Below are 8,521 nucleotides of genomic sequence, written 5' to 3'. Positions count from 1 at the left end.
CAAGCTATTCTATGATTCTATTCTATTATTCCAGCCTGCTAACTTGACTGCTTCAAATCCTGTGTCCCTAGCCTAAGATCTGTATTTAGTCAAGATACCCCTGGCTCCAAAACCAAGCCAAACTTAATCTCCACCACAAGGTCAGGCCTCCATCTGACCTTATGTGAAGGTCATAAGGAGGGAGGTGTGATACCTACTAGTTTTCAGTCTGGGAATTGTCCCAGGTGGAGATTCAAAGCACAACCCAGTTCAAGAGCAGCACATGGAGGCAGCATGTGTTCCAGCACCTTGATGAGGCATGGGACATTCTGCACCAAATAAGACCAAGCTGGGACCCCTCTGCTCCCAGTTTGTCTTTCAGACTGATTTCCTCAGTGACTGAGAAAAAAATCTTGCAGAATCTCCACAATAACAGTAGAAAATGCTTAAAAAAACAGGCTGTGGCTTAAAACAACCTGTCTGGTAGCCGCTTGCAGGAGAGGGACTGGGACATGAGAAACTGTGCCAGGCTCTTGAAAGCTGGTGATTCATGTTCTGCAACCACAACCTGGCCACAAACTTCTGTGCCAGCAGAGAGTGAGGCAGCAACAGATAGGCTTCAAAAGGTCCAAGCAAACAGCTAGGGATCTGTCAGGAGCCTGAGCGAGAAACACCACCATAATTTAAAAATAAAAAAGTAACTCAGAAAACAGAAAACTTTTGGATGGGAGTCTTGTTCTGATCATCTTGCAAGGGGGGGAAAGGGGGATGAAGAGAAGCAATTTGCAGATGTGTGTGGTTCGAGCAGTGCAATGGGGGAAAGGAGAGCTGCAGAGTGCCTCACCACCTGCAGCACCCTGGCAGTGCAGGCAGAGAAGGTTCAGAGGGTTCACCCACACAGGCAGTTGGGTTCAGCTGGGTTCACTTCTCCCCATGGCTCTTCAGCTGGCATCAAGTACTTCCTGCAGGTTGCTTAGAGGTGCTTGGAGATGCCCCAAATCTGTGCCCTGCCTGCACAATGTGCTGGCAGCCTATTGTCTTAGCCAGGACTCAGCATTTCCATCTCCTTCCCCCGGTTTTCTTCCCTGATGGCACAGCTAGGGGACAGCAGTGTGGAAGGAGCACAGGGTGCTGGCTGCTTGGACTTGCTCTGTGTAGGTTATGGCAAACTCCTTCCTTCATGGAAGGGAGTTGCACAAGTGGTTTTGTATTTCTGCCTGCTGCAGTTTCTCACCACACAACCCTGCTTTCAGATAAACCAATCTGTACATGTCAGGGCTCCTGTTTTCTCCCTGGCACTGGGAATTAGTGGTACATTCTGGCTATAATAAATACTGGCTTTCATGTGGACCCAGCAATAAGAACAAAGATGGAGAGGGGATAGGCAGGAAAATGGAAGAGCAGAGATGAGTGCCAGGTGCAGGTAACTGGACATTGGGTAAAGCATGGAGGCAAATCCCTTTCCGAGTGAACAAAATCCAGGAAAAAAAGCCTTTCATTTTGGTGCTTCAGTCCCCAACAGCCACCATTTGGCTATAGTGGCAGAAAGCTTCATCTATGGAGGTGAGGCAAACGTAAAATTACACAGAAAATCAGGAAAGTCAAAGCTAATTGGCAGCAGAATTTCCTGTGGAGTGGTCTGTTTTGGGACACTCATGCCTTCCTGGGGTAGATCCTTCTGAAGAAGAATGCAGGATGGTTTCCACTCTCAAAATGACAGAATTACTCAGAAAGTGAAAATGAAGAACCATGGGAAGCCAGCCCTGTTTTTCTGTTCCACATTCCTGTAGCCCAAGGGTAGCTGTGGATTCTTCACAGAATCACAGAATGGGTAAGTTTGGAAGGGACCACTGGCGATCATCTAGTTCTATCTCCTTGCACGAGCTGGGTCTCCAGAGCACATTACTCAGGACTATGTCTAGGTAGCTTTTGAATCATTCCAGAAGGGGATTCCACAGCTCCTCTGGGCAGCCTGTTCCAGTGCTTTGTCACCCTCACAGTAAGGGAGCTCTTCCTCATGTTCAGACACAACTTGCTGTGCATCAGTTTCTTCCTGCTGCCTCTTGTGCTACTGCTTGGCACCCCCAGGAAGGGCCTGGCTGCATCCTCTTGACACCCTCTCTCCACATACTTACAGACATGGATGAGATCCCTCTCAATCTTTCCTTCTCCAGGCTAAGCTACTCCAGCTCCTTCAGCCCTTCCTCATAACTGAGGTGCTCCAAACCCTTAACCAATTGGACTAGATGATCTCCAGCGGCCACTTCTGACCCTAACCAACACTGAGATTCTGTGAATCACCTCCATTACCCTCTGCTGGGCCCTCTCCAGTATTTTCTTGTCTTTCTTGAACTGGAAACCTCAGAACTGGACACAGAACTCCAGGTGAGGAGAGGGGCTGAGCAGAGGGACAGGATCACCTCCCTCAACTTCCTGGCACCCTACCCTAATGCACTCCAGCATAACTTTGGTCTTCTTGCCCACAAGGGCACTCGCTGCTGGCTCACAGACAGCTTGTTGTCCACCAGGACCCCCAGTGCAAAGACTTTCTCCTGGATTTGGGAAATTTTTGGATAATAATCTGGCAACATCTCAGCTGTGCCCTGGGAAAGAAATTGAAGCTGTTAAGTCTGAGCTGCCCAGCCAGCTCTTATGAAGATGGAGGGGGAATTGCTTTTGTGCAAAACAGCTGAACAAGTGACAACTTGTTCTTGAAGACCAGTAACCTGGCTGCAGTGGCACTATTGCAGGAAGCAGAGGCTCTTCTTAACTCCAGGGAAGCTATGCTGCTGCCATGTGAAGATGGCTGCAACACTAGGGAGCACAGGGACTGCTGAAAAACACCCAGCATGCACCCCACGGGGCAGTGATGTCAGAAAAGATACAGAAGAGTTAGAACTCCCCTATCCCTCCCTGCCCAGCTATGCTAGCTGGCATCAGTGCCCTTGGGCTTTGTTCTTTGCCAACATGAGATGGAAGATTTTGGATCACTGTGCTCGCTGTTTGCTGCAGATCCCTTGAGAGTCTGCCAATGTGCTGTACTGATACCTGCTTATTCATGCTCATGCAGTGTGTATCTGTCCTCGTTTGAAAGACAGGTGTTGCCAAGGAAAGCAGAAGCTTCCCCTTGGACTGAAAAAAAAAATGTGATTCTTCCAATTATTATAATTTTGGAATGAAGAGAGCTCTCAGGCAAAGATATGGGGGTAGGAATAACAGTTCTTTACTAGCATATCTAACAAGACAAACAAGAACAACAACAGCTATGAAATTACCCACAAAGAGAACAGTAACTCAGTCCCAGTGTTTTTTGGCTGCAGGCACCTTTTCCCTGAGCTGCAGTTCCTGGTGCTGGGGGCGGGCGGGTCCCGCAGAGCCGCAGGAGGGCTGGGGGTGATGGCAGCGCTGTCCCAGGGGGAGAGAGAGAGATGGAGAGAGAGAGCCCTCCGCTCACGGTGTCGGTCCTGATGCTCAGCAGAGTGCTGGATGGTGGTAGTTCACAGCGAGAAGACAACCGGGCAGGGTCCGATAGTGGTTTCCCGATGCTGGGATGGCAGGGATGGGACACAGGCGGCGATCGTCCTTCTCGTCCCAACTCCGCGGGGGGAAATGGGCCGAGGCCCAGCCTTCCGCTTCCTCTTCTGGCTGTTTGAATCTCGCAGGGCTTGCTTCTTCCCTCCCGTCCCCTCCCCCTTGTCACCAGGGCCCAGTCAACAGGTATCTTAGCATGACAATGGGGAAAATTCCACAGAGGGAAAAAAGGGAGAGAACTAACCCTCAACATTATCCACCCCGAATTTTCCCCTACCATCATGCCAAATCAAATTAAAAATCTTCAAATTATAGACATCCATACAGTTACAGATACAGGCACAGTATTGTAGGTAGTTCACCCTAAAACAAGGTCTCCTTGGGGTATGCATCGGGTCTTTCCATCCCTTTGCATGACCCACCAGGTACAACCTGGCCCTTGAGCAAAAACCACCCCACGAATTGGATTGTCTTTGCTGGAGGCAGGGTTCACCCAAACAGTTTTTCCTAGCATACCTCTCATATGCACCACTGGAACCTTGTCCCCATCTGGTGTTTTCAAGGGCTCAGACTGGGCAGGGCCTGCTCGATTAGTGGAACCTTGGGTGTTCACTAACCATGTGGCCTTTGGTAGATTAATCTCCCAGTTTTTGAAAGTCCCCCCACCCAGTGCCTTCAAGGTGGTTTTAAGCAGCCCATTGCACCGTTCCACTTTCCCAGCCGCTGGTGCGTGATAAGGAATGTGGTACACCCACTCGATGCCGTGTTCTCTGGCCCAGGTGTTTATGAGGCTGTTCTTGAAATGAGTCCCATTGTCTGACTCAATTCTCTCAGGGGTACCATGTCTCCAAAGGACTTGTTTTTCCAGGCCCAGGATGGTGTTGCAGGCAGTGGCATGAGGCACAGGGTAGGTCTCCAACCATCCAGTGGTGGCTTCCACCATGGTCAGCACGCAGCGCTTGCCTTGGCGTGTCTGAGGCAGTGTGATGTAGTCAATCTGCCAGGCCTCCCCATACTTATATTTGGACCACCGCCCCCCATACCAGAGGGGCTTCACTCGCTTGGCTTGCTTGATGGCAGCACACGTCTCACAGTCATGGATAACCTGGGAAATACTGTCCATGGTGAGATCCACCCCTCGGTCTCGTGCCCACTTATAGGTAGCATCTCTGCCTTGGTGACCTGAGGCATCGTGGGCCCATCGAGCCAGGAACAACTCTCCCTTGTGTTGCCAGTCTAAGTCCATCTGTGACACCTCTATCCTTGCAGCCTGATCTACTTGCTCATTGTGTTGGTGCTCCTCATTAGCCCGACTCTTGGGGACATGGGCATCTACATGACGGACCTTTACGGGTAGCTTCTCTACCCGACTGGCAATGTCTTTCCACTCATCAGCAGCCCAGATTGGTTTTCCCCTACGTTGCCAGTTCGCTTTTTTCCATCTTTCCAGCCAGCCCCACAGAGCATTGGCTACCATCCATGAATCAGTGTAAAGGTAAAGCTTTGGCCACTTCTCTCTTTCAGCAATGTCCAGGGCCAGCTGAACGGCTTTGAGTTCAGCAAGTTGACTTGATCCACCTTCTCCTTCAGTAGCTTGTGCAACCTGTCATGTGGGGTTCCATACGGCTGCTTTCCACTTCCGGTTCATCCCCACGATGCGACAGGAACCGTCAGTGAAAAGAGCGTAGTGAGTTTCATCTGCTGGCAGTTGGTTGTATGGCGGGGCTTCATCAGCCCGGGTCACTTGTTCTTGCTCCTCTTCATTGGCAAGACCAAAATTTTCACCTTCTGGCCAGTTTGTAATTATTTCCAAAATCCCAGGGCGATTTGGGTTTCCGATACGGGCGCGCTGTGTGATGAGGGCAATCCACTTGCTCCATGTGTCATCGGTGGCGTGGTGGGTAGAGGGGACCTTCCCTTTAAACATCCACCCCAGCACTGGTAGTCGGGGTGCCAGGAGGAGCTGTGCTTCTGTGCCAATCACCTCTGAGGCAGCTTGAACTCCTTCATAAGCAGCCAAGATCTCCTTCTCTGTTGGGGTGTAGTTGGCTTCAGACCCTCTGTAACTTCGACTCCAGAATCCCAGAGGTCGGCCTCGGGTCTCACCAGGTACCTTCTGCCAAAGGCTCCAGGACAAGCCCTTGTTCCCGGCTGCAGAGTAGAGCACATTCTTCACCTCTGGTCCCGTCCTGGCTGGGCCGAGGGCTACAGCATGAGCGATCTCCTGCTTGATCTGGGCAAAGGCTTGCTGCTGCTCAGGGCCCCAGTGGAATTCGTTCTTCTTCCGGGTGACCAGGTAGAGAGGGCTCACGATCTGGCTGTACTCAGGAATGTGCATTCTCCAAAAGCCTATGGCACCTAGGAAAGCTTGTGTTTCCTTCTTGTTGGTTGGTGGAGACATCGCGGTGATCTTATTGATGACCTCACTGGGGATTTGGCGCCACCCGTCTTGCCACTTTACTCCCAGGAACTGGATCTCTCGGGCAGGACCTTTGACTTTGCTCCTCTTGATGGCAAAACCGGCTCCCAGCAGAATCTGGATGATCTTTTCTCCTTTCTCAAATACTTCCATTGCTGTGTTCCCCCACACAATGACGTCATCGAAGTATTGCAGATGTTCTGGAGCTTCACCCTTTTCCAGTGCAGCCTGGATCAGTCCATGGCAGATGGTGGGGCTGTGTTTCCACCCCTGGGGCAGTCGGTTCCAGGTGTACTGCACGCCCCTCCAGGTGAAAGCAAACTGAGGCCTGCACTCTGCTGCCAGAGGAATAGAGAAAAATGCATTGGCAATGTCAATGGTGGCGTACCACTTTGCTGCCTTGGACTCCAGCTCGTACTGGAGTTCCAGCATGTCCGGCACGGCAGCGCTCAGCGGTGGAGTCACTTCATTCAATGCACGATAGTCCACAGTCAATCTCCATTCTCCATCAGACTTGCGCACAGGCCAGATGGGGCTGTTGAAGGGTGAGTGGGTTCTGCTGACCACCCCTTGGCCCTCCAGCTCACGGATCATCTTGTGGATGGGGATCACGGCATCTCGATTTGTCCTGTACTGCCGGTGGTGCACTGTGGAGGTGGCAATTGGCACTTGCTGCTCCTTCACCTTCAGGAGTCCCACTACAGATGGGTTCTCTGACAGTCCAAGCAAGGTGTTCAATTGCTTAATGTTTTCTGCCTCTACAGCAGCTATTCCAAAAGCCCACCTGAGTCCCTTTGGGTCTTTGTAATAGCCATTCCTGAGGAAGTCTATGCCTAGAATACATGGTGCCTCTGGGCCAGTCACAACTGGATGCTTCTGCCACTCCTTCCCAGTCAGGCTCACCTCAGCCTCCAGCAAAGTCAATTCCTGTGATCCCCCTGTCACCCCAGCAATAGAAACAGGCTCTTCCCCCACATGTTCTGATGGTATTAGAGTGACCTGTGAACCAGTGTCAACTAATGCCCTATGTTTTTGTGGCTCTGATGTGCCAGGCCATCGGATCCACACCGTCCAAAAGACCCGGTTTTCCCATGCCTCTCCCTGGCTAGAGGCAGGGCCCCTCTAGCACTGGTTATTATTTCCTTCCTGGGCATACATGTTGGAGGCTCCCTCAAGGGGATCTGACAAATCATCCTCCCTTTTGTAGTACCCTGCATCTTGGTTATGGGAAGTTGAGGCTACCTTCACTTTAGTGGAGCTTCCTGGGTTAGTGTTTCCCTCCCTGAGTTGACGCACCCGCGCTGCCAGGGCAGAAGTGGGTTTCCCATCCCACCTCCTCATGTCTTCCCCATGGTCACGCAGAAAAAACCAAAGGTCAGCTCGTGGGGTGTACCCTCTATCCCTAGCTGGGGGGCGTTGGGCTCTAACTCTGGCATCTGTGACTCGCACTGGTGCTGTACTGACCTTCTTCATCTCCTCCCTCATCTCTCTTATCTCCTCTTTGAGTTCCCTAAACACAGCAGAGACCTGAGCCTGCATTGGGCTGTTCATTATACTCTCAAAATTCCTGAGCCTATTGGCAACAGAACCCACTGTCTCGTGGTTGGTGTCAGCATTAATGGCTGCAATGAATGTGGTATATTGAGATGACCCCAGGTGTGCCAGATTCCACAACATCTGCCCTGTGCACCTGACCTTGTCGGGGTCATTGTCATGTTGTCCACCCCTCCCAAAGAGTATCTCCAGTACTGCCACTTCTCTCAGCTGTTGGATCCCCTCCTCAGCGGTTTTCCAGCGCATTCTATGGTGGTGCTCCTGCATTCTCTCTCTATGGACAAACCTCTCTCTTACACTCATTAAAAGCCGCTCCCAGAGGGAAAGGGGGCCTCGTTCCCTTACGAATATGTGATCCACACCTGAGTCCTGGGTTAGGGGTCCCAAATTCCTTGCCTCAGTACCATCCAGCTGCACACCTGTACCCATAAGGTCCCAGACCCGCAGTAACCACGTTGTAAAAGCCTCACGGCCCCTTCGTACAACATCTTTACGCAGATTACGGAGACTCTCGTATGACAGGGACTCCGTGACGATCTCAACCTCTGGCTCCCCTGCTGGTTGTGAGGGCCCTGCTTTCTGATCATTATTATCCAGGTGCTTTGTTTTCACTTTAGACTTTCTAGTTTCCACAGGGGCAACTACTGCTGGCTGTGAGTGCCTTGCAGTTCAGCTGGAGCCTGGAGAGATGTAACATTTGTGGGTTCCACTGCTGCACCATCAGGTTCTCCCTCTTTAAGGCAGGGGGAGAGTTTCTCAAGAGCTGGGGAAAGGTACTCCTTCAGCATTTGGCCCATCTCCTTCACTAGAAACCCCACCCACTCTGGATGGTTCCTTTCTGAGGTGAGCTCTGGGGCAGAATCAGGCTCAGGGGCAACATCCTTAACCTCTGGGGCAGAATCCTTAGTCTCTAGGGCAGAATCCTTAGTCTCTGGGGCAGGGGCAGGGTCAGGCTCTGGGACAGAATCCTTAGTCTCTGGGGCAGAATCCTTAGTCTCTGGGGCAGGGGCAGGGTAAGGGTCAGGCTCTGGGACAGAA

This window comes from Cinclus cinclus, chromosome 1, assembly GCF_963662255.1.
Source record: "Cinclus cinclus chromosome 1, bCinCin1.1, whole genome shotgun sequence".
Taxonomy (NCBI): Eukaryota; Metazoa; Chordata; class Aves; order Passeriformes; family Cinclidae; genus Cinclus; species Cinclus cinclus.
This window is presented reverse-complemented; position numbering follows the sequence as displayed.